Source organism: Myotis davidii, unplaced genomic scaffold (assembly GCF_000327345.1).
Source record: "Myotis davidii unplaced genomic scaffold, ASM32734v1 scaffold259, whole genome shotgun sequence".
In the NCBI taxonomy this organism is placed as follows: domain Eukaryota; kingdom Metazoa; phylum Chordata; class Mammalia; order Chiroptera; family Vespertilionidae; genus Myotis; species Myotis davidii.
Window position 1 is genome coordinate 7,095,645 of NW_006292687.1, and position 26,509 is coordinate 7,122,153.

Consider the following 26,509-nt stretch of genomic DNA (forward strand, 5'->3'; position numbering starts at 1 on the left):
GCTGTGTTGCCAGGACCCTGGTCCTGTTTTGGTGATAGTCCCTACAGGGTTGCGCCATAACCTCCACGTGTGTGTCTGTTTGCCATCTTTCCAGACTCCACACTTACTAAACTTTGATCCTCAGTGCCTAGTACAGCGCCTGGCACACAATTGGGTCTCCAAGGTGCTGGCTAATTGAATGAATAAACCTGTGGGCAGGAGCTGGTGGGCCTCCGAAGGTGGCAGTGGTGTGTATCTCTGTGTAAATGTCAGGCGTTAGGCTGGCCTTGTGTGGGGCTGCTGCCCAAAGGCTCAGCTGGGCAGGCGGAGAGGTGCCCGGCAGGCAGACCTCCTGTCTTCTTCTTTCCTCTACCCACTGCCTCCTAAGGCCTCTCTCTGCTGTCCCCTCTCGCTCTGACTTTATGTAGGACTCACTGTCCTCTCCTGAACTCCCTCCCACCCGCAGCATGAGGGGCCTTTCCCTAAATATTCTGGGAATAACTGTCTCCATCTCACACAAGGGCGAGCGGATGTGTGAGATGGAGACAGTTGTTCCCCAGAATATTCCTCCCAGGGAAGGTGGCATCTGCAGGTCAGCCACTGACTTGTGTGTGGTTCGAAAGGGTCTGGCTGAACCCCAAAGTGATAGTTTAGAAAAATTGTGACTGGCTATTAATGATTAAAGAAACTAATTGTGTATGTGTGTGTGGGAGGAGGGGAGGGGTGCAAGGTGAATGGGGTGGGGAAAGGAAATTAAATGGACAACAAAAGCCAGACAGAATACCATTTTATTCATTTATTAATTTTCTTCCATTTATTTATATAACAGATTTTAGACAGGCTCAGGACTCGCAACCTCTGTGAGGTGAAGAAATTCTCTGAGACGCTGAGGGAAGTAGACTCCTCTCACAGAAGCACCCTTACGTGCACCGAAGTCGTGCATGCCATTTGGGGCTTCACCAGTTGCCTGAGACTCCACAAGTTCCTCGGCTCTTTGTCTGCAGGGGCGGAGGAGGGAGGATATCCTAGAGGTATCTGACTTCTTGAAAGACTATTACCACATTATAATTACTTTCCCCCTCAAAAGCTAATTAAAGCACCCACAAAGCATTGAAATTTACTGAGTTGGGTCGAGTCACAATGCATAGAAGAATCTGTTGCCAGAAGCACATGAATGCCAGGTGAAGATTAGGAAAACCTTATAAGAGAGATAAAAGGCATAGTTTTCACTTTGAACTTGAAAAATATCCATCCTGCACAGAAGCAAGTGGCCAAAGCTAAATGTAACAAAAACAAGAGACAGGGGTCAGAACTAGAGTCATAGGCAGCTGGAGCTGGGAGTGCAGGAGGGGGTTAGAAAGTGTGTAATGCATTTACCCTGTGGCATTTTTGTCCATTTATTCCATAATTCTGTCATATTTTCTTATTCTAAACCTAAACACCCTCTTTATCATCATTTGACAGGGAAAGGCCGTACGCAGTACCCATGCCAGAGGCCACGGACTCCCGTGTGACTGCAGGGGAGGCAAAGGTTAGTGCAGCCGCAGGTGGGAAGGGAGGCCAGGGAAGCTGAGACACCGTGTTTCCATCCTGAGGTTTCAGGGTCCTCGCCCTCCCAGGCACTGGCTGTGAGCGAGCACCTTCTCACAGAGGCCGGTTCCCTAGGATCTGCCGACTTGCTTTTCTCGACCATCAGTAACCCCTTGACTTGCCAGGGATTTTGCATGCAAATGTTCTGGATGAATAAATGTCAGTCCTTTACATCCCCATGTCCCGTGCCTTTGAACAGAAATGCCAAAGTTTACTATGTGTTGGACCTTACTCACCTGAATGGACTATTTTGTTTGGGGGCCCGAGGAGTGGCCATTCTCACTTTGGGAGGGGGCGCTGGTGGGCTCAGAGCAGTTCCAGGCACTGGCCTGCTTTCCTGTTTGCCTCCTCCTCACAGATCACTAAGGACAATGTGCATCTGCAGACCTGAGGCAGTTTAATGTGGCTGCTTTCTTCAAAATGAGCATGTTACGTGCAGAAGCCATCTTTTCATACAATGCACAACACTTTCTTTTTTTGTTTATATTTTTAATTTAAGTGTTTTATTGTTGACACTATTGCAGATGTCCCCCATCCCCCCCACTTTGCCCACTTCCCTCCAGCCCTCGCCCTCCTCCCGTGGCCCTCCCCACTCTACTGTCTATGCATGTATGTTCCTTAGCGAATCCCTTCGCCGTCTGTGTCCAGTCCCCCCGCATTCCTCCCCTCTGACATTTGTCAGTCTGTTCCATGTATCCATGCCTCTGGATGTTGTGTTTTTTTTTTTAATTTCAGATTGCGCTTGCACTCCGGGTATATGCCCTGACCAGGAATTGAACCGTGAGCTCTTGGTTCCTGGATTGATGCTCAACTACTGAGCTACACTGGCTGGGCTCTGATTCTGTTTTGTTCATCAGTTTATTTTGTTCATTAGATCACATAGAAGTGAGATCATGTGATGTTTATCTTTCTCTGACTGGATTATTTCGCTCAGCATAATACTCTCCAGTTCCCTCCATATTATCTCGAAGGGTAAGAGATCCTTCTTTTTCACAGGGGCATAGTATTCTATGGTGTAAATGTACTGTTATCTTGAAGGGTAAGAGATCATTCTTTTTCACTGCTGCACAGTATTCCCTTGTGTAAATGTACCACAGCTTTTTTATCCACTCGTCTACTGATGGGCACTTGGGCTGTTTCCAGATCTTAGCTTTTGTAAATAATGTTACTGTGAACATAGGGGTGACAACATTTTCTTAAATGAAAAACGTTACCTTTTCCTTCCTTTCCGCGTTATCCATGTCCTTTTATTTTTTTTTAATCTTTATTGTTGAAAGTATTACATATGTTCCCCTCCCCCCATTACCCCTTCTAGCCCGTGTCCTTTTATTTTCCAGGGGCATTCAAACATGGTCCATTGTGTGTACATCTCTAACACAACGCAGTTCTCCAGCCTACCCTTCTACCTGGTTGATATAGAAGTTGTAAAATATGCAGGCCCTGCATCCTGCACCATCTCCAGTTTTTATCCAAAGCCCACCTGTGAGCTGAGCGCACTTTTGGCGACATCATACAAGACAACTGCTCCTCCACAGCTTCCTTGATATTTTACTTTTTCACGGAATTGCTAGCACAGGGAATATTTGCAAATTAGAGCTTTAGTATTCTGAGGATGATAGTCCTGGAGAGTGCTGTGTCAGTTACTAAGCGGTTGTCTCAGCGGCAAACCCATCCTGCGCTCTGTGATGCTGGGGCTGGGACGCTGCAAAGCTCCTTTTTGCTTTTCAAGCTGACACCCGTTAGGCTCCCCCGATAGGGGGAACCAGCAAAAGGGCAGGAGGAAGGGACTTGCTCAGACCCCCCGTCCCTGCTTGCTGTTCCTAGGGAAGTCACTCCAACCCTGGCTCCTCACGCTGGCGTGACAGTGCCTCCCCTGGAGGCAGCTGGATCCTGTTTGTCCTTATCCCAACACTTGCAAAGCCAGTCACATCCTGCCCCTCTGAGCAACTCTAGCACCAGCTCCCCAGTGCCTCCTCCTGGAACTCTGAGCTCCAGGCCCCCTGGGTGTCCAGCTCAGAGACCAGCACCGACTGGCCAGCGAGCCTCCTCAGGACTCGGGGCCTCAGGTCTGGATCCCCTCTTTCTCTGGGCAGCTCAGAAACACCAGCATCAGTGGAAACGCTCACCGTCTGTGCCTGAGGAGGCTAGCCTTCCCTTGCTGGAGAACGCTCTCATTAAATGTCCCATGAAATGAAATTCTCTAATAGCATATTATTTTCTGAATAATGTCTTGGGCCATAAGTTGAATCACTGAGGTAAGCATGATGGATAGAAAATAATCTCAGACTTCCCTTGCTCAGGGGGAGCCCCACATCTTGTCTGGCAGTGGAGTCCTTTGCTGTCCTCAGGTACCCCTGGTTCTGAAGTGACCCTGGATACAGTTGTGTGAATACGATGCGACCGTGAAAGGCCTCTTTCTCAGCGCGTTGGCACACACCTCGCAAACAGCTGGTGGGAAGTGTGGCATCTTTGAGAACTTGGAGAAGATTAGATTTCTTCTCGGCAACCAAAGGCTCTATTTTCTTTCTTCCTATTTTTTTTTTAAAAAAAATATTTTATTGATTTTTTACAGAGAGGAAGGGATAGGGAGTTAGAAACATCAATGAGAGAGAAACATTGATCAGCTGCCTCCTGCACACCTCCTACTGGGAAGTGTGCCCGCAACCAAGGTACATGCCCTTGACTGGAATTGAACCTGGGACTTTTCAGTCCGCAGGCCAACGCTCTATCCACTGAGCCAAACCAGTTAGGGCTCTTTCTTCCTTTTTTGATGGGTGCCGGTAGCCTTAGAAGACGCAAGAGAGTCCACATGTTATTTTTTTCTTGCTTCACAACTAGGGCCGGTGCTCCACTTAGGAGAACTGGCAAGCAGCCCTGCAAAGACCCACTTCTTCAGCCTTTTGTATACAACTGCCCGAGAGAAGGAGGACTTTGAAATGCATTTATTGCAAACTCCACGCACAGTCCAACACTCCACGGTCTGGTGGTTCCTGTCATGACTTCTTGGGAAATGAGTAAGTCGACCTTCAGAAAATAGGTAGTTCAGTGGACGTATTTGTTCATTGAAACCGTTTGCCTTCGGCTGAGCAGCTCATTTTCCCCTGAGAACCTCTCCCTCCTCTGCAGCCTCTCTCTCCGGACACAGCGGGGCAGTGGGCAGTGGCTTTAGCAGTAAGAGTTTGAACCTGCTAAGAATTTGACGAGCTGTTCTTTCTGATCTCTGATGTCTCCCATGGATGCCTTCCCTTGGTTAAGTTTGTTTTCACCAGGCTTGCTGCCGGCAGTTTATTTGGGAGGTGATTCCAGGAGAGGGGAAAGTGAGACAGGGGTGGGGGTGGGTGGGTTGGGGGGATGGGGAGGGTAGAAAACACAGGTGTGCGGGTCTCTTCTGCCAGGACCCAGGGAAGCAGGGGGATGCCTCACAGAGCTGTCAGTCTAAGACCTGAGCCTGCAGTGTCCCTCCGCCAGCTTCCATTGTATTTAGTTGAAGGCTCTGCCCCGCTTTGGGCCACAGGTAGAGTGAGGATATTGTGGGAATGAGAAAAGGTGCCACACAAGCTGGCAGGGCTGTCACAACTCACAGGGACTGTCTGTCCCCTGCAGCTGTGTGGGGTGGACACGGTCACCAGAGGTGAGCAGTGGGCTTTGCAACCACCTCAATCAGACCCCGAGCTCCATCATGAATTAGCATCACTTTCCTCATTGGATATTACTATTCTTATGGGGATAACAATAATACTTTACCTCCTAGAGTGTTGGGCTCCATCAAGATTAGCTATTGTTGCCCAGCCAGCGTGGCTCAGTGGTTGAGTGTCGACCTATGGACCAGGACGTCACAGTGTGATTCCCAGTCAGGGCACATGCCTGGGTTGCGGGCTCAATCCCCAGTGTGATTCTCTTGATATTTCTATCCCTCTCTCCCTCTCCCTTTCTCTCTGAAATCAATTATATATAAAATCAAAATTATTTTTAAAAAAAAGATTGCTATGGTTACCCAACAACAGTCTCCTAGTCCAAATTGAGTCCAGAGCCCCCTTTTCTCTTTCCAGGCGAACACAACTCCATGTTTGTAGATTTCTCTCGGGGAAGGTGGAGCCCTGAGTGAGCACACACTGATGAAACATACCTCCTCTCTCCCGCTGCCTGCATCAGGGTCCTGCCATGTAGCCGCCCTCTGAGGACTCCTGTGTGGTCTCCCTTCTCATTTTTCATCCCTGGGCTTCTCCGCCTTCCTGCCCTTCTTGTCCTCGAGGTGCAGAGGGGCTGCAGAGCTCAAGCCCTCAGTGCGCCCTCCTGCAGCTGCTGGCTGCAGTCCTGAGCTGCTGGTGCCATACTGTACGTTCTTCAGAAATTTACTGCAGCCCATTGTGCTTTCTTGAAAATGCTGACATAATGTTTCTCTGACAGAATCTGTAACATTCGAATCCTGGCAATGCTTAGATTAATGCTGACACTTTTGTTGACCCTCAAAATACAGATAAGCTGAAGTGGTTCAGCTAATGTCAGCATTCAGGGGCCTAAACTTTCCAAATTGACTGCAGCCACTCTCGAGAATCCTTACTGCTAGGAAAAGTGCCAGATCTTCTGGCAAACAGGGGTGTTTTTCTTCTTCAGATAAGAGGTATATAAAAATTAAGCTACTTTTTTCTTTTTTTTTTTTTTTTAACCTTGGCTGCTCGGAGCTCTGAGACAAATTGTATGTTCCAGTGTGAGAATTATATTTCACTGTTGTTTCCTGTTCTATTGATCTCCTCTCCTGGATATTTAATTCTTGTTGTAATTATCCTAAAACATAGGTCTTTTTATTGTAAGCCGACTCTAATCCCCTTAGAAGCATTAAGTAGAAAATGATGCATGAATTATTAGATGTGTCATCACCCCCATGAAAATACACAGTCACCGTTGGTTGTTCTGTCTTCCTGAGTATAACACCTTTCTTTTCTTTTCTTTTTTTAAAATATATTTTTATTTATTTCAGAGAAGAAGGAAGAGGGAGAGAGATAGAAACATCAATGATGAGAGAGAATCATCGATGGGCTGCCTTCTGCTCACCCCATACTGGGAATCGAGCCTGCAACCCGGGCATGTGCTCTGACTGGGAATCAAACTGTGACCTCTTGGCTCATAGGTCAATGCGCAACCACTGAGCCACACTGGCCGGGCCTGAATAGAACACCTTTCAAAGCCAGGATTCCTAAAGCCTGATCTATAAGACACTGGAAATTCCCATTCTATTAATGGTTTAATAATTTCAAAGGCATGGGGTATTTCAGTTGGGATGTGCTTGGTTGCAGGTGGCTGAAAAGCCCATCTACTGCTCAGGCTTGAACATTAAAGGAGACTCTGGGTTTTGTGACCCAAGTGTCTCATGAACTCCGGGGGTAATTTGACCGAGGTGCTGCCTCTGGTTCTATTTCTTAGTCTCTCCTCCTCGGCCCTCCTCTGTGTTGTATTTTTCTTGAGGCTGCTCCCCTCAGCAGGGGCAGGGACTGCCAGCTCCCTCTGATGAGCCTATCCCTGACCTAGACGCCACAGCAAGGGGACTGGGAGTATTCTGAATGCAGGTGCCTGCGACCCCACCCAACGTCCTCAGGGGCAGCACAGGAGGGTGGGAGGTGGAGTGGAAGATGGAGGGAGGTTTAGTGCTCCATCTGACAAATGAAAAGGGAACAAGGGAAGGACTTTGACCTACCATGAGCAGAGCTACTGTAAAACTGGGGATGTGCATTTATGTGGGATGGACAATGCCAGATTGTGTCTTGTTGGGCCTGGTCATTTCTATCAAAACACTCTTTTGTTGGCCTCCAGAAGAATTTGCTTTGGGTTGTCTCCAGAATGAGCAGGTGGGAAGCTTATACTACAACAATATTTCTTTTTCTTAAATTTTTTAAAAGTTGATTTTAGAGAGAAAGGGAGAGGGAGAGAGAGATAAACATTAAAGACGAGAGAGTCATTGATCGATTGCTTCCTGCATGCCCCCTACTGGGGATTGAGCCCACAACCTGGGCATAGACTGGAATAGAACCCAGAACCCTTCAGTCCACAGGCTGACACTCTATCCATTGAGCCAAACCATACAACAATATTCCTTAATGTAACATGTCTCTACTGCAAGTTTGTAGTTGCGTGTGTTTTTTTTAAACATATTTTTATTGATTTCAGAGAGGAAGGGAGAGTGAGAGAGAAACACCAGTGATAAGAGAATCATCAATCAGCTACCTTCTGCTCACCCCACCCTGGGGATTGAGTCCAAAACCTGGGCATGTGCCCTGACCGGGAATTGAGCTGTGACCTCCTGGTTCATAGGTCGATGCTCAACCACTCTGCCATACAGGCCAGGCGCAAGTTTGTAGTTTTATAGGATCCATCAATCAATCAATAGCTGGTTTGAGATTTGAGTTTAGTGCATCAGAGGGGAGGTTGGCTACACATGCCCAGGGAGCAGACTGGTGCTTGACTCAGTGTACCCACTAATTGCTTTCCTCCAGAAGGATCCTAAGGGTCTAAATACACTCCTGCAGAGAATGCTCATAAGGGGTTCTGGACACCTTTTCCTCTTAATCAGCCAAGAAATAGTCTAATTCTTTTAAGAAAATATGCTTTTATTCTATTTTTATATTTTCCTCTATCTGGCTGACACTTATGTCTGAAGTAAGCAATTATTAGAAGGCTGTCAGAATTTATGGAAAAGAAGAAACCCCGTGAGTGCATGCGCACACACCCAGACACACAGATGACTTTCCTGACCTCAGCAGCTTTTCCCTGCTGGACTGGAGGTGGGACAATGGCCTCTGTCAATGCCTTTTCCCGAGGAGCACTGTGACCTTGCGTTCCCCTGCAGAGCTATGGGCTTGGCCGGATGCCACGGCACAGACAGCGTAGGGTTCGCAAGTAACATGACCCAGGTGGAAGAATGGGCATCTTGACTGGTGAGGATGGGCCGTGCCCCAGGAGATAACCTTGCCATTTCTGAACCCAGATTCAGATGTCGTAAGAGACTGTCTGCTGCTGGGTGAGGCCAGGGCCCCTGCATCTCACTAGGGTTTGGAGCACAGTATGAACTTTATCGGCAGCTGTTCAGTAAAGGAGGGTATTCATGCATATGGATGCGGTGACAACTGTTTATGTTTCTGTGGCTTTGTCCTCAGTGAGGAGAACCAGACCAAGGTGGCCTGAGGCACAGGTGCTCCAGGTGTGATCATTTTGTAATTACTGTTCACTGCTTAACACCTCTCCCCACCTGTCTTCACTTCCACCTGAAAAGGCAGGAACAAGGACATCAAAGGCCATTTGTTGAATCCTGTATGTTTTTTTAATATGTATTTTTTTTATTGATTTCAGAGAGGAAGGAAGAGGGAGAGAGAAACATCAATGATGAGAGAGAATCATGGATCTGCTGCCTTCTGCATACCCCACCCTGGGGATCGAACCTGCAACCCAGGCATGTGCCCTGACCAGGAATCGAACCATTACCTCCTGGTTCATAGGTCGGCGCTCAACCACTGAGCCATGCCAGTTGGGCAAATCCTGTATGTTTTTCGTGGTGGCACAAGACAACTGAGTGACCGAGGACTGTTTCTTACCCCGAGAAACACTGTTGCATGCCCATGCCAATAAATGCAAGCCCCTTACCTCCCAAATGGAGCCAGTTGGTGGCGGTGTGTGCTTGTGCTTCTGAGAACTTAGCCACAGAGCTGCCAAGGACGACAAGGGGAGGACTGGCAAGGGCAGGTGGGGGCTGGGGAACCAGACCAATGGGGGGCTCTCCCTCAAAGGGAGTGGTCAGCCATTCAAACTACAAGGTTCGCAGTGGTTCTCAACTTTCTGGCCCTTTAAATACAGTTCCTCATGTTGTGACCCAACCATAAAATTATTTTCGTTGCTACTTCATAACTGTAATGTTGCTACTGTTATGAATCGTAATGTAAATATCTGATATGCAGGATGGTCTTAGGCGACCCCTGTGAAAGGGTCGTTCGACCGCCAAAGGGGTCGCGACCCACAGGTTGAGAACCGCTGGTTCAAAGGGTGGTGGGTTGATTGGTTCCAAGGCTCTGGCTGGGACATGAACGGACTTGAGGTTGAAGCGGTGGTTCTTGGACCCCAGCATGTTGATCAGGGCCCTGAGGCAGAAGCCCATCCTGTGAATGTTGTGAACACTGGGCTTTCTAGAAAGACCCTCCAGTAAGGAGATCTACCCGGAAGAGCAATTTCAAACTTACCACGGCCTGGTCTTTAGCAAAAGCCGGGAAGATGACTCAAAGGCTGTGGACTCCATCCACAGCTCAGCTGCCGGATGGAACTGGCTGGGCCCAGCATCCTGCAGAGTTGCTTTCACCTCACTGCAGTGTCGAGGTCAGGCCACCCGCTGAGGTTGATAAGGACATTCACTATGTGACACGGTCTTTGCTTCCCAGGCACCCTCAGGAGAAACGTGACCCACTTGAGCAGGAAACTGGCACTGCTCATCACGAGACTCATTTTCATCTTAAAGACACTGTGAACCTGGTAAGTGTCTTCTCTCAGTGTTGCAAGTTTCTTAAAGCCAGCTGTCAGCAGTGAACCTGTGTAAGGTTTTATAGTATGCATTTTTATATTTATGAACACCTCGCTCCATTTTACACCTCTATCCTTGTCTCATTCTTTCTTTTTTCACCTCCTTTTGGTTTGTTACCTTGATGCATTCGATATATCCTTTACATTGCCCCCCAGTGATATGCTAGAAACTTTGTTAAATATTCAGGAATTTTGTGTGTCCCTTGCTAGACAGTTGATAGCTTGAGACCAGCCACAGTGGGAGTATTTACACCATGGATATAGGCAGACACTACAAAATAAGTCTTTTAAAAAATTTTTTTTTACCTTCCAAAGAGCTAGTTTACCACCAAACCACTGTTTAGTCCTTTCTGGAAAAGGTAGAGTCTTAATCAATATGTAAGAGTATTATGAAATTATCTACCTTATTTAAGTGTTATATAATTTTAAATCTTAAGAGCAGTGGCACTGTTTTGGGTTGAAACATGTTTCAAGAGTAAATAAATTTATGAGGTTGGGTTTCATTGCTGGCAAGGGAAGAACAGGATTCATTCTAGAAGGTGCCTTCTAGGCAGCCTGGCTGTCGGCAGCTGTTCAGTAAAGGAGAGTATTCATGCATATGGATGCGGTGACAACTGTTTACGTTTCTGTTGATCACACTTTCAGTTGTGCTCGGCTGGAGCTAAGATTTGGTAAATCTAGCAGTAATAGAAGCAGGTTGATATCCCATTCAACGTGGGATGGTTGCTAAGGGAGCAGTCAATGCAAATTAGAAGTAATAATAGCTCTGGTTTAAAAGGGCAAAGAATTAGGACTGGGAAGGGGAGATGACTCCCTGCGGAGCACAGGGGTTTTGCGGGGACAAATGTGATGCTTGCTCTTCCTTTTGCTTCTGCCCTGGACAGAGAGATGAGAGGGAGTGGACGGAGCAGAGGACAGGGGAGCTGCAGTCACCGCAGGCAGGGCCTGGCCTCTCCGGCCTCCGCTGGCCGTAGAATAGGTTCAGATAGACATGATGCATGTTTGTGACCCAGAGTTGGCAGCCTTGCAATCATAAATGTTGGCAACAACAGGAAAGAGAAGAGAAAAAAAAAATCTCTGACAGTAAAACAGCAATTCCTAGGCCACAAACAGTGATGTGGAAGATGGCTGGAAAGTGCCCCGAACCTGAAGATCCCAAGGCATTGCAATGGGATGGCTCATCGACCACGGAAGAGCTCATGGTTATTGCATCTACTGCCTAAAAATAAAGTGCTAATAAGCCATTTAATTCTCACGACAGACCCAGAAACGGAAGCACGGATGGATGACGTCGCTGCCCAAGTGAAGGATGACGTGAAGGAGAGAAGGAGCCAGGATTTGTGGCTCTGCTCTCGACTGCTCAGGTCAGACAGAGGAAGGACTTGTGTGGATGGTGATGGTGTGAAATGCAGTCGTCAGGCCCAGGGAACAGGTAAGTGAAGAGTCAAGATGTAAGTAGCGTGAGAGCAGTAAAAGAGAGGCCAATGGCAGAGTGAGGGGAGGGGACGGGACAGGGCCCAATTCAGGAGACATAGGGCCTGAACCAGAGGGAGACAAAACCCACCTAGAAAACCTAAACAATCTGCTATCTGCCGGCCAAATAGCACCATAGATTCAGGCCGTGGCTGAGCCTCCACATGGTTAACGGCAGATGTGTGTGTGGATTTGAGGGACTGGGGGATTAGTGAAAAGGCTGGCCAGGGCTGGCCCTCATCTTCCCGTTAGTAGTTCTGTGTTCAGAGAAAGCCCATGCCGGGTTAGGGCAGTTTCTTCAGGGGACCATGCTGAGCTGTATGTTGGGAGTAGCGACCTGTAATCCAAGGGGTGGATTATCCTATAGGGCAGCGGGCTGGGACAGTCAGGAGCAAATCCCTAAGAGCACTGAGCTGAATCTTAAAGGAGAAAAGGGGAATGTCTGTGCCACTAGAACAGGATGAGTGCTGGAAACTTGGTTGGCTGAGCACAGCCTTGGTCCTTCCTCGTGAACTCCATCTACTTACTCCTGCGGATGGCAACTAATGATCACAGAGCACCAGCTGATCAAAACCTTGGTGGATTGATGGTCAAGTGCAGCAGGTCCTTGATTAACATTGTTTCATTCAATGCCATCTATAATAATAAAAGCATAATATGCTAATTAGACCGGATGAAGCTGCAGTGGCGGGGGACTGAGCCCCTTGCATGAATTTCGTGCACTGGGCCTCTAGTTTTGTTATAATGTCGATGAGACGCCTTGGGGACTTCATTCTTGTTTATAACCATCAGCCTATGGTAAATTGTTTCATTATAGTCATTTAGCTTAAAGTCACAGAAGCTATTGGTGACATGAAGTGAGGACTTTCTATAATTCTTGATTAAACCATCACACAAACACTCCAGGGTCCAGACTTTGTTTTGTTGGAGGAGCTCTTGGCTGCTCCTTGGACGGAGCCCTGACTTCTGCTAAGTGACTTTGGTATTTCCAGATCCAACAGCACTGAAGGCGAACTCTGGCTTCTGTGGAGTGAGCTGGAGGGTGGAAGCATCCACTCCCAGCTTTCTCCCACGTGGCCCATGTCTTCACTGAACACTTTTCTCTCTCTGTTTTAAGAGCAGCTTTATGAGATATCATTTCCACACCATAAAACTCATCTGTTTTAAGTGTATATGCAATTCAATATTTTTTGTATATTTAAAGAGTTGTATATATACAACAAATGTAATTTTAGAATATTTCCATCACCCCAAAAAGGAACCTCTTTGCCCATTTGTATTCAGACCCCATTCTTACCCCCAGACCCAGGCTACCACTAATCTTTGTGTCTGAACAGGTTTATGTGCTGGTGAAAGAGGGGATGTTTTGCAAACACAGCATTTGCCCTGCATCTGGGGTGGAGCAAACATGGACAAGTTGAGTATTTTTACATGAGCTGATGTTCAGTCCCATAAAATAATAAATTTTGTAACTTGACCTAGTTAATATGCTAAAAGATACAATTAATTATCTGTTGCTTATCATCTTTGAATATATTCTATGAAAGGTAAGAGTCCTTGGCTGACTTGAAGGTCCAGACTTTTGTATTGCTAGAGGATTGTAGAACAGCCCATGAAAAGTAGGATAAGTACCTATTTTTTTTGTTTGTTTATCTTCTTTTGTTGTTGTTGTTATTAATCCTCACCCAAGGATATTTTTTCCATTGATTTTTAGAGAGAGTAGAAAGGAGGGAGGGAGAGGGAAAGAAGGAGAGAGAGAGAGAGAGGGAGAGAAACATCGATATGAGAGAGACACATCGACTGGGATCAGGCCTACAACTGAGATACATGCCCTTGACCGGAATTGAACCCACAACCCTTCAGGACAACACTTTATCCACTGAGCCAAACTGGCTAGGGCTGCATTATTTCTTATATGAATGCCCAGTGTTGGCTTTAGTATTATAATGCTACTTAAATACATAAAAGCTTATATGCAGCTATAAAGCCAAAACAAATTTCCAACTGAATATAATAAAATCTACAAAACCAATAAAATTCAAATTAGTGGCATCAATTTAATGCTGTGAATGATGCTACGGTGCTGACATTAAATTGCTGCTCACAAAGTAGAGATGATACACCGCCACAGAGCTGGCCTCCCGCCTTCGTTTGAATCTGAGATTTCTTTTCTTACAGCTTGAACTTTCTAGGGAGCCGGGGAGCAAATCGGCAGAGGCCTGAGACCCCCTTTAAGGACCCCCAGCTCTGTGTCTTAATAACATGCATCTTGCTGGGACACGGCCCTGACCAGCTTGGTTAGCTAGTTTTCTACTCTTTGCAAATAGGGGTGTGTGTGTGTGGGGGGGGGTTCTTCTGCAGGCCTAATGAGAGGACCACAGAGAACCAGAGAGTCAGAGAGAGATGGGAAAATTATGAAAAGCAGATACAGAAACTAAATATTTTAGCAAAAGAGCAAAAGGCACAGCGCTTCTGAGAAATCCACAGCGTGACTGCACAGCACAATAAATAATGTTCATGATCATGACCCTGAGCAGTGAGTGGAATGTTGAATTAGGCTGAGACCCTCATGTTGAGGAAGACCAGGCAGTCCATCTGGGCCTTTTAGCTTTGCCCTTGAATGAGCAAGCAGACTTCGGTTAGCTCTAGACCTGTGCATTGTGCGTGTGTGTGTGTGTGTGTGTGTGTGTGTGTGTGTGCTGGGATGGGGGAGGGAGACTGAATTCTGTGACATTCAGAACAAATGACTTCACACGTGATTAATTGTGTCCCCCACACGCCCTGCACTCAAGGCTGCGGTAATTGCCCCATTTCAGGATTTGGAGGCGGCACATCTGACCTTCTAGTTTTCATCTCCACACCTCTTCATGCCTCTTCTGACAGATAATTACGGCTGAGTGTGAGCATCAACAGGAAGGCAGACGTCTTACCTTCATGTCGGGCACTTAATGAGCATTTTAAGGCAAATTATTAATAACAGTGCTCAAGAAAATGAGATCAGCCAAAGCTTCTGAGATATTGACTTATATTGCGACTGTGGAAGAAGAAGGCCATTTCCATGACAAATAGGGGAACTTTTATGAAGTAATTAAATATTCATATATCCAGCAAATATTTATTACATACCCTTAATATTCAAAATATCTTATTGGGAACCACAGGGTACACAAAACCATACATGATTCAGTTTCTAATCTAATGGTGTTTACAACCACGGAGTTTTTAAAAGATATATTGTTCCAAAGACATGCAGTATAAAGAAGTGTCAAAAATGTAGTTCAGGGGACTCTTCCCCCCTCCCCATGTGGGAGTCCTAAGGGAACTGGGAGTAGCCAAAGGTCTATATTTACAAAATAAAGGAGGGGCTCACATGTTCCATGTGAGGTTTGACCTTTGAGCTCAGGAGTTGCTATAGTGACCAGATCAAAGGGGAATAGTGGCCAATCAGAGGGGATATCAAGGCACAAAAGCTGCAGCCTTTAAAAACTGTGGAAAAAGGAACTCGGTGGGAATTCTTTCCTCTTCCCATGTGGGAGTCTGTACTTGTTCTTCAATAAGTTTCCACCTTTGCTATAAAAAAAAATGTAGTTTAATCTTAGCACCTGAGGAGGTGAGGAGTGGGGGTGTCTCAGGAGAAAGGACCCCTGAGCTGCCACGGAAGGGTGGGTGGTGTGGTGATGGGCAGGAGCAGGAGGGGGCATGCCCTGTGGAGGGAAGGTCTGGGCAAAGTTGTGGACTATGAGATACTGATGGAGGACTAGCTGGAGGTGGGCAGAGACCAGACTATAAAACTTTTTAAAATTGTTTTTATTGAGAGAGAGAGAGAGATTTGTTGCTTCTACTTATTTATGCATTCATTGGTTGCTTTTTTCTTTTTCTTTTAATTGGTTGCTTATTGTATGTGCTCTGACCAAAGATCAAACCCGCAACCTTGGTGTATTAGTACAACACTCGAACCAACTTAGCTACTTGGCCAGGGCAGACTGTATTTTTTAAATATATTTTTATTGATTTCAGAGAGGAAGGGAGAGGGAGAGAGACATAGAAACATCAGGGATGAGAGAATCATTGATTGGCTGCCTCCTGCACACCCCACACTGGGGACTGAGCCCCCAACCCCATGCCCTGACCTGGAATTGAACTGTGACCTCCTGGTTCATAGGTCAACACTCAACCACTGAGCCACCAGCTGGGCTGTAAGGCATTTTTAAATGTCAGGCCAAGGAGTTAAGCTTTACTCTTTGGAACGTGGAGTGACTAATAGAGGTGGTGTGAGGGGAAGGACTAGAAGGCCTTGGTAGGGGCCCAGGTGAAAGACCTGGAGAGGGGGGAGGGGAAATTTTTAGTTTCATGGAGCCTGACAAGTTTATGCCAGGTAAGGTGTGGAGGACAGTGAGCCTTCTTTTTGGTCAGAAGATAGGACAGAAAATAGTGGTTGATAAGGCTTTATGGGTTACAGCAAGGAGGGGGATTCAGCCTGCAAGACACTCTCTGCCCCAAAGGGCTTCCCCAAGGTCAATGTTTTGAAATCTACAAAACCTGTCTTATCTGCAGGTTGACCCTTTGCAACTTTGAACTGATCCCATAATCATGTGATGTCATAAGAGGTGCCTTGACTCTCCCCTGCAGGTAACCCACGCCTGGCGGTGAGTCCCAAACCTGTTGCTAGAGTTGGTCAAGACCCTTCCTTCCCCTGTGCTTCGAGTGTGCCGGGTACCCTGTCCATGCACAGCGAACGCAGACGTTTGTAACTGTGGTTTCTATGAAAGCCTTGCTCAGGTCAGACCTTCATTTACCGGTTTGTTCATTCGGCCGAGTATGCCGAGCCCTGCTATGTGCAAGGGGCCAGGCCACGTCTGTGGCTCCCGGCCACCGTGACCTTCCTGTTCTCTGAAATCCTGCTGTGAGGAGCATGCGTGGTACATGCTTAGTTTGCTTCACTGGCAAGTCCGTCCTTCCGGGGGTGAAGGCAGTGGAGGTTCACTAGTGGGTAAGATCCAGACACGCCTCCAGGGAGGAGTGGATTGAGGGTCCTCTTTGTGGGGTGCCTGGGGAGTAAGCCATCGTGTCACCTCTAAATGTGTCACTGTGACGAAAACAGCATTGCTGGCATGTGGCAGCTGGTACCTGTGGGTACTCCATCTGGGCCAGCCACTGAAGTCCAACCTCTGTAAAGACAGAGAAATTTGTCTTTGCAGGGACTATGGGATGTTTCCCAGGTTACACAGACTGTAAACTTGGTTTGAACCCACAGCAATTGGGCTCCAAAGCTTAGGCCCTTTAGGTATGAAATAGGATTGCATTTGGCGGCAGGTAACAACCTGAGCACCATGTCCTGGACAGGTGCGGGGTTCGCTGCCTTATTTCTAATGCGTAGCACAGGGCCAGGCACACGCTAAATGACAATAAATGAATAATAATGTGATAGGAATTCAATAAATGTTAAATGAATCCGGAGCGAATAATTTCCTTATGTAATACTTCCACTAATGCCTTGCATCAATGTAGCCGACTTTGTTGTTGGTGCTCCCTGGCGTTTCAGGGTAACGGAGAAGACCCTGTGCTGCTCGACCTGTGAACACATTCTCTGTGGAGGCCGGGACAGGTTTTCATATTCCCATTTTGCAGAGGAGGAAACCGAGGCATAGGACATTCAAGTGACTCGTCTGAAGTCCAGAGTAAGGGCATCATTGTGTCAAATTCTAAAGCTCTTCCTCTCAGTAACATGGCGGAAGTGAGGGGACTGGCCTTTTCTCATTAGCATTCTTCCCAAACAGGTGTAGAGGCTTTACCAATGGGCCATCCTATTAAATGCCACAGCCAGGAGCTCCCGGCCTGCGCTTCCCCTGTGGGCCTCCGTCCTGCTTTGGAAAGCAGCTGTGAGTTCCGAGAGCACGGGGAAAAACGTATTAGGTTCTCTAATATGATAATAACATAAAAGAAATATATGGTGCCCCAGAGGGAGAGAATTACAAATGGATGAAAGGTGCTTCTGTGACGGAGAGGCTTTTGTTATAGGATATAAAAGTGAATCGCAGAAAAGAGTGCAAATAGAACCTGCAGCACACGGAAGGCGATGGGCCTGTTTCACTGGCGCGTGCACTGCAGGGCGGTGCCTTTTCGTTGTTGTTGATCCTTACCCCAGGATATTTTTCCCTTGATTTTTAAGGAGCGTGGGAGACAGAGGGAAAGGCAGAGAGAAACATTGATGTGAGAGAAACACATCGATTGGTTGCCTCCGCCCGGTGCCCTGTCTAGGGCCTGGCCAGGAAGGAGCCTGCAACCGAGGTATGTGCCTTGACCAGAATCAAACTTGGGACACTCTATCCACTGAGCCAAACTAGCTAGGGCGGGTGATGCCACTTTTAACATTTCCTGCCTGGTCATCTTCCAGGCAGCCCCATGGCCTCCTGCCTGCTCGCCAGTCTTCAGGACCCTCTGGAGCGTCCAGTGAATGGGAGTGCCTTTGGCTGGGTCGTTGCTGCCTTTACTTCTCCATCTCCCGCAAGGTTCTCAGTTGTTCCCTGAAGTCAGACCCTGGCAGGCAGAGATGGGTGATGGCTAAGGCTTGCTTCTCAGTGTTCCCTCCACCGAGGCCGCCGTGCCTGCTGTGCCAGGACGGTCTGTGTGCTCGGCTGAGGGCATGCGAGGAGCAGCCCTGGTGAGGGACAGTGAGGCATCGGGAGCTCACCTCCCAGGGAACCCAGACCTTGCGGACACAGGTCAGGCTCCTTCAGGGCTTCTGGTCTCCGGCACAGCCCCTTTCCCTCCCAAACTCCCAGGCAGGCGTCATGAGTACTCTCCGAAGGGGAGCACCTAGGGGCCTGCACCCCAGATGCACACTCCATGTTGGGGTTCGGCGCACTGCCCTCTGCTGCAGGCCTCGGTCTGCCTTGCTTGCTCCATCCCAGCCCTGCCCAGTGGGAAGCTCTCAGGATGCTCCCAGCAGCCCATTTCTGCCCTGAAACCCAGCTGCGCTTGGTCAAGGCCCCTGGCCATTCAGGAAGCAAATCCTCCTTTTGTTTCTCCCAAGTCTTACCCCTTCCAGATTTCTCTGTCCTCGAAGAGGCTCCTAATAGTCTCCACCTGGTACAGATGCTCTCTGGCTTAATTACTGAGCCTCTTTGTTGTTGTTGTTGTTAATCCTCACCTGAGGATATATTTTCCATTGATTTTTTAGAAAGAGTGGGGGACGGGGGGAGACACAGAGAGAAACACTGATGTGGGAGAGACACATTGATTGGTTGCCTCCTGCACATACCCCCGACTGGGGCCTGGGATCAAACCTGCCCTTGACTGGGAATCGAACCTGTGAGCCTTCGGTGTGTGGGCTGACACTCCAGCCAATGAGCCAGACTGGCCAGGGCCTGAGCAGCTTTTCTCCTTTGTCCTCAGACCGTGGCTCTCCTGTCCTGCAGGTAAGCTTTGAATTTTATTCTAAGCTTTTTATTTCTGATTCCCATTCTCCTTACTCCTGCCTGTTGTTGGCACAAACAAGCCAGGCCGCCCATCTCAGTGTGGGCACAGAGGAGACGATGGGTTCCCCCAGGACCATGAGGGATGGGGTTAGGGTGGAAGGCCCCAGGGAGTGAGGGGGACAGGAGGCTTGTCTTGTCCTCCTCATCCTGCAGCACTGCCCTCTTTCCAGTGCTCAGCCTCCCCTGCCCCACTGTCCTGGGCTCGCCTTGCAGCCTGGCTGGGCCCTGAGCTTCCGGCTGGGCCCCACCTCCTCTGGGCCCCACATCTCCCTTCTGCTCAGGGGGTGCAGACCTCCCATGCCTGTCCCTCTGCTGTCCCAACCAAATGACTCATGTGAGCCAGGCTTCCGACTGGAGGGTAAGAGGCCCAGCCCTCAGCACCCGGAGGATGTGCCATGTTGCACAGGCGCGGGAGGGCTCCCAGGGCGGGAGGCTCAGCCCCTGCCTGGCCTACACCTGCTGGTCCCTCAGAACACACCACAGGGAGCCACACATGTTCACATCAAAAGTGCTAATGAGAGCCCTAGCCGGTTTGGCTCAGTGGATAGAGCGTCGGCCCGGGGACTGAAGGGTCCCAGGTCTGATTCCGCCCGCTTGTGCAGGAGGCAACCGATCAGTGTGTTTCTCTCACATTGATGTTTCTCTCTGTTTTTCCCTCTCTTCTGCTCTCTCTAAATATCAATGGAAAAATATCCTCGAGTGAGGATTAACATCAACACACACAAAAAAATGCTGGTAACAGTGGGATACCTTCACTCTCTTCAACCAGAACTCAGTGCTGATTTTCAAAGGTGAGGTCATCGTGTGCAGACTTCCTTCTGAGTTTAGACAGACAGAGCTGGCCCTCTGAGCCTGGCTGCCCAGGACACAGACACCATCGGGCGTTCTAAGCTGAGGTCCCGGGGAGCGGGGTCCACTGCCCAGTGGCTCTGTGGCAGGTTCTCCTTCCTCAGAGGTCTTGTCCTTAGCCCCTGGAATGCAACGAAGTCTTTGACGAGACAGTAAAGCCCAGAAGCCCTAGAAAACACTTATATAAGCTAGAGGCTGCCACCCACGTGCTCCGAGCTACTGGAGGGCAGGACCCCTGGAGCCAGAGCTTCCTGGGGGACGTGAGCAGAGAGCAGAGTGAGCCTTCCCAGTGCTCAGGGGTGTGCAGAGAGGAGCCCCCGCCGGTGCAGCCACAGGCCAGTGTTCTGCTCCGCGCAGTCACACGCGGTTTTATTTAACACACCAGGGGCAGAAAACAAGGCACTAATCCTTTTTGTCTCTACCGCCAGCCATCCGCTGATTTGTTCTCACGCTTGCAGTATTGATGCGACGGCTCGTTCTCCCGCCTCCCTCGCTCCCTCCCGGGGGCAGGTGTCACAGGTCTGTGCCCGTCTTCCTTCAGATCTTCCCAGGGCACCTCCTGGCGAAGTTTTTCACAGCCGCGCGCCTGCTCTGCATGTTCTGCCCCCTTGTTCTGCTCTGCTTTTCTCCCAAGCCCTTCTCTCCTCCCATCGTATCTTCGCCTTTTCATCCACATTTAATCTGTCTCCCCTAGAATGTGACCTTTATAAGGATGGGGGTCTCTGTCTCCCTTGCTCCTGCTGTGCCCTCCGTCTAGACCAGTGGTTCTCAACCTTCCTAATGCCGCGACCCTTTAATACAGTTCCTCATGTTGTGGTGACCCCCAACCATAAAATTATTTTCGTCGCTACTTCATAACTGTCATTTTGCTACTGTTATGAATCGTAATGTAAATATCTGATATGCAGGATGTATTTTCATTGTTACAAATTGAACATAATTTACTGTGGTAATATTCCCTGAATGGACGCTTGCACTTAACTAATGAGAAGCCCGGAGGAGGGAGGGCAGGGCTGGTGTGAGGCCCATCAAGGACACGGGATCCTTCCTCCTCATGCTCACAAGACGGCTTCCAGGCAGCGCATTTACATTCAGGGCAGAGAGAGGTGCAGGCCAAAGGCTCAGATTCATGGGCTCACTGTTGTCAGCCCCCATGACAACAGAAAAAGAAGAGCTTAAATCTGTCATGGTTACAACTGTGTCACAGGCCACCAGCCGCAAGGAATGCTGGGACACGGCCCCTGGAAACCCATCAGGCTCTGCTGGAGAGGAAGAGGCAGGGACAGAAGCGGGATGGCAGCCAGCGGGGCCCGAGCCGCCCTGGGCCTTCTCTTGCTTCCTCACGACCTGCTGTGGTCCTGGGTAAGGATCCCCTGACTTGCGAAAGGAGCCTGAGGGGGAAATGACCTCATTTGGGGGGATGCGTGCCTCCCAGGCATTGCACACACACCTGGGATACGATGGTGAGTAAGTATCCAGGTCACCTGGGAAGAACCCTTGTAAATCTTTTCAAACATTTAGGCAAGAGAAGGAATATTTCCCCTTTTCAAACCTGTTCAGTTTTCAGTTTCTGTACAAATGTGGGCGCGATACAGGCATACCTCATTTTATCGTGCTTCGCTTTATTGCACTTTGCAGATGTTGCCTTTTAACAAATTGAAGGCAAGGCCCTTCGCCAACGAAAAAGTTTCACCTGGCTTTCTTGTGGTGGTCGGGAAGGGGACCTGCACCACCTCTGAGCTAAGCCTGTAGGGCTGTCCCTCTTCTACCTCCTACTTGGTGAGTCCGTGGAAGTCTTGTCTTCTTTCATTGGTGAAAAGCCATGTGATATTTAACTTCTACACTTTGACTCAGTGTCTCACCTGTACGCACAGTCTGCCACTTTCTCCAAAGACGGGCTGAACAAGATTCTTTTTCTTCTTCTATTTTTTTCATTGTGGGCTGAACAAGATTGATGGGAGGGAGAAGTCAGTCCTGAAGGACATGATTTCGCGACAGGCTGAGCCCAGCAGGATTCTGGAGGAGACATTTCAGTAGCTCCCCTTTTCTTTCTGTTTGTTGGTTTGTTTATTCTGGACCGACCTCATTTTATTTTGTAAGAAAACCAGAAATGACCCACCGAAAAGAATCTACATGAAACGATAGGTAGGAGTTTTTGAATAAAAATCAGCCACAAACTAGCAATAAATCCTCCATAGGCCAATAGGAAATGGATAGCAATAATGTGTTTCCTGCCGCACTCCCAAAGTACAGATATTTCTTACAATTCAGGGCAATTCATTGTGCTAGTGTGGCATTTATGAAATCCTCATCAGAGTATTAGAGTAGGAACCCATTTCCTAGGAAGTATTGTTGCATTAAACTGTAATTAGTGGCTTGTAAACAGCCGTCATTCATTTTTAATATTAAAGGCATGTGGACCGTCTGGGCACTTCCAGCAGGCCCGGCAGCTTACCTGGGCACGGGGTACACCGGCTGCTGGGGCAGGGTGGCCCCAGGACAGCCCAGTCCCAGCACCCCACCCCAATGCCAGCCTCTGTTGCTTTATAGATTGCTGGTCCAGATGCTCAGCACGTCGGATTCCCCAAGCCGAACCGGGTGCCCACCTGGAAGCGGGGTAGGCACCCCCAGGCCGGGCTCACCTTGACACGGTGTGAGACCTCGGGCTACAACACGGGACCCGGGCGCTGCTCCGACCCCTCGTGTCTTGTGTTGCAGCCGGAGGGACGCAGGTCCGCAGCAGAGCCTGCTCCTTCGCCCGGATCGACAACCGCAGGGACAGCGTGACAGCCCATGGGGTACAAGGTGGGTGCAGGGCCCCAGGGGTGGCCATGAGCAGCCCGCCACTTAGGCTTTTCTTGGGGCGCCACCAGTCTCGGTGCAGGGGTCCGCTGCACCCCTAGTTCGCTCTGAGGATGTTCTCTGTTCCTCACCCCCTCTGTCCCAGATCAGGAGACTGAGGCTCCACAGTGCGTCTTGAAATGCAGCAAGGAAGGCAGTTGCTCCCCAAACGCTTCTCCCACCATTGGTGATACAAGCTTTGCACTTTTAGCCGATGTCTATTACAGTGTATTTTCTGCAATCACTACAGGCATCAGCTGGGTTTCCTTGATCCAATTACTTTCCAATGTGACAGGGACTCAGAGGGAAACGAATGAGATTGAATTTAAACAGGGAAGCAGTTCCAAAGGAGGGCCTGACACTGGAGGTGGGAGGCCTCAGAGGCAAGCTGCCTCCCCCATTCCTCCGTCAGGCCACTGGGCGGAGCTGGGGACACGGCACGCTGGGTGACCCCTGCCTTCACAGCTGGGATCTGTGGGTCACATTTGCAAAGTGTGTGCCACCTGGCAGTGTCCTTCTGCCAGACCTGGGTCGATCTCCTGGCCCCACCACCACCCAGGGGTGACGCCACACCTGCCCTGGGGGGTTTTATTCCCTCACTTTTCACTTGCCTCACGGTGCTCACAGACCCTCCTCTCTTAGAAGGGATTTACTAGATTTTAAATGTAATCAGCTTAGCGTTTTCCCTCTTTTTGGATGATTTGGAGGGGAGTAGAATAAAATGAAATTTATACCAACCTTTAAACGGAAATGATGGGAAGCAGGTATTGAGGGTTTGAGATGAAGGGATGGTCTACAGCTGGTACTGGGATTCTTAGGCAATTGTCTTTATTTAGGAAAATACCTCCCGATGGAAAGTGAGATCCTGGAGGTGTGGTTTGGCAGATATCACGGAATCAATAGAAACATCTAGATTGGTTTTGATTAGAAATGAATACTAACTTTGGGGTAGGGCAGAAAAGAAAGGAAAGGGAGAGAGAAGAGGGTGGGTCAAAATGGCAGGGGTTTTATCTGCAATTCGAAGTTGTGTTGCTGAAAAGAACCATCCTGTCTCCCTCAGCATTCGCTAAAGTCTGTCCTACCCACACAGGCCTGTGTGAACTGGGTTCTGTGGGCTTCTTGGTTTTGGAGGAACTTGGTGGAAGGGGCCGAGTGTCTCATTAACAGCAGGTGGCCTGATGATTCATAAACCAAACTAATTCAGGAGAAATCATGGTGGAGAGATGTGGGGTTAACTCAGCTGGGCTGTAGTGCCAAATATTTGGTCAAACTATTCTGGATGTTTCTGTGTCTTTTTGGATGAGATTAACATTCACAAATAAGGAGGAAAGCTTGCAAAGAGGTTATCTCCAAGGACGTCCATTGCAGCATTGTTTATAATACCAGAAGGGGGAGCAACCAAATGCCTATCAATAGATGACTGATTAAATAAATATCGCGAGTTCCGTACAACAGAATGCTGTACAGACAACATCTTTATATTTAAGGGCATAGGAAATGTGTTCATCAGGTATTAACTGAGAAAGAGTTACTAAAGAGAGTATATAATATGATCCACTTTATATTAACAAAAATGTTAGATTGTATAGAAAAAGTCCTTATATATGTGAGTATATATGTATCTATTTAATCTATCTAATATCTATCTATCTAATATATATGTATATATATTAGATAACACTAGAATTAGGACAATGAATAATTTTTGTTTTATTTTTTGTACTTGTATTGAGCATCCTCAACATCATCCATCATGTTCAATGATTTACGAGTGGGACTCACAAGACTCAGAAAAGCTGTTTACTCACAGTTACAGTTTATTATAGCAAAAGGATACATATTAATATTAGCCAAGGGAAAGGGCACATAGAGAGTCCAGGACAGGCCTTAACCGGTTTGGTTCAATGGATAGAGCGTCGGTCTGGGGACTGAAGGGTCCCAAGTTCGATTCCGGTCAAGGGCACGTACCTGGGTTGCGGGCACATCCCCAGTGGGAGGCGTGCAGGAGGCAGCTGATCGATGCTTCTCTCACATTGATGTTTCTGACTCTCTATCCCTCTCCCTTCCTCTCTGTAAAAAATCAATAAAATATATTTAAAAAAGAGAGAGAGAGTCCAGGACAAGCTCCCATTCGTCCTTGCTGAGTGGAGTCACAGAGACAGAAGTTAATTCTTCCAGCAACATGTGTAACCACACATGTGAAGTGCTGCCAACCAGGGAAGCTCATAACTGGCGAAGCTCACTGAGCCTCGGTGTCCACAGGTCAGTCACGTAGGTATGTAGACCCCACAATCCAGAGTTCAAACGGATACAGTGTGGCCCGAAGCTTCAGGCAAACTTACAAGCAGTGTCCCCCTAAATCACGTTGTTAGCGGACTCTCTGGTGTCTATCAGGCATACAAACACACTTGGCAGGCAGGACACTCCAAAGGCCCAGAGGTCCTCTCCAAGGCTTGGGCCAAGGGCAAGTCCTGAAGATCTTGCAAAGGTGCAGATTCAAGCAGCCCACGCCCACTGAGGTGCCTCTTTACTGCACGATGCTTTTCTTATTTTCAATGCTCTGCGATAAGCACATGTTGCTTTTATCGTCACAAACAGTAGTGAAACGATATCCATTTGCAGAAAGTGGAATGCATCAGCAATGTTTGTATGCTCTCATCCTAACATCCTTAGACGGGGCATCAAAGCAAAATGACAACTTTCCCAGCTGCCAGAGGGGACACCTCAGTAACTGTAGGTGAAATACATCCTTAAGAAGTAACTTCTTGCCAGGAATTCTCTGAACTTTATAAATAGTCTCATGGATTTATATACCAGAGAAGGCCAGGCGCCGACTTTCTTACTTCATGTTGAAGAGGAAAATCTCAGTCCGATGATCTGATGGTCAGAGCAGCTGGATAAGAAGGCACCTGGGAGAAGTATTTGTCACCCCAGCCACTTGAGATTCAAATAATTGCAAATCATTTCGTTCTGGCGCCTGTGTTGAGAATTGAGGAGAGAGGATTTCAGCAGTCTGGCCTGCTCTGAGGCTGTTACGCTCTGCTGTTCAGTTGCAGACAGTTCCCATCCTAGATTCAAAGACCAGCCATAGGAAAGATACGTTGCTCTCTCCCCAATTCAGTCACTGCTGTGCTGCCTTTCTTGGCGAGCAAAAAGTGAAAGTAGGACCTGCTTTCTGTATGCCACGTCCTGTGCCAAATGCTCAGATTACACTCACTCTTCACAACAACTCTGTGGGCTGTAAAATATCATGCCCACTTTATAGATAAGGAACCCCAGGGTCAGTCCAAGCCTCCGTGCAGTGACAATGGCATAACATGAAAAGGGGGCCTCTCCGTGGTGACGTTTGAACGAACACCAGTAAAGCCACACAGTTCAAAATCCTCACAGCCCGGCAAGGGTGGCGGCACCCGAAAGCCATCTTGACGCCCAACCATCACATGCTGCGACATCACGGGGGAGGCGTACATATATTAACATTTTAGGAGAAAAACCTTTCTCTCTCAATTAGAGCAAATGGCACAACCCGAAGAAAAATTCTTAAGAGAGAGAAAATCACTGAGTATTCAGCCCAAAGTTGACAGTGCTCCCATAACATTTGGAATTTAGATTTGATTGCGAGTTAAGTTGCAAGGGGTGACAAATTCTGAACAAGTAGCTTGAAATGAAATAAACAGTTGTTTCATCCTACTCCTCAGCAGTTAATTATAGCAAGAACTCTGCTTCCTGGGAAGTATTGTTAT

General features: G+C 48.2%; 1 long non-coding RNA gene across 1 annotated transcript; it reads left to right on the forward strand.

Moving 5' to 3' along the window:
- Window positions 1-1,442: 1,442 nt before the first annotated feature.
- Window positions 1,443-11,977, forward strand: LOC107183479. The gene is made up of 3 exons (XR_001514267.1): window positions 1,443-1,510; window positions 4,408-4,583; window positions 11,387-11,977. It is a non-coding gene; the product is annotated as an uncharacterized LOC107183479 (long non-coding RNA).
- The last annotated feature ends 14,532 nt before the right edge of the window (window positions 11,978-26,509 follow it).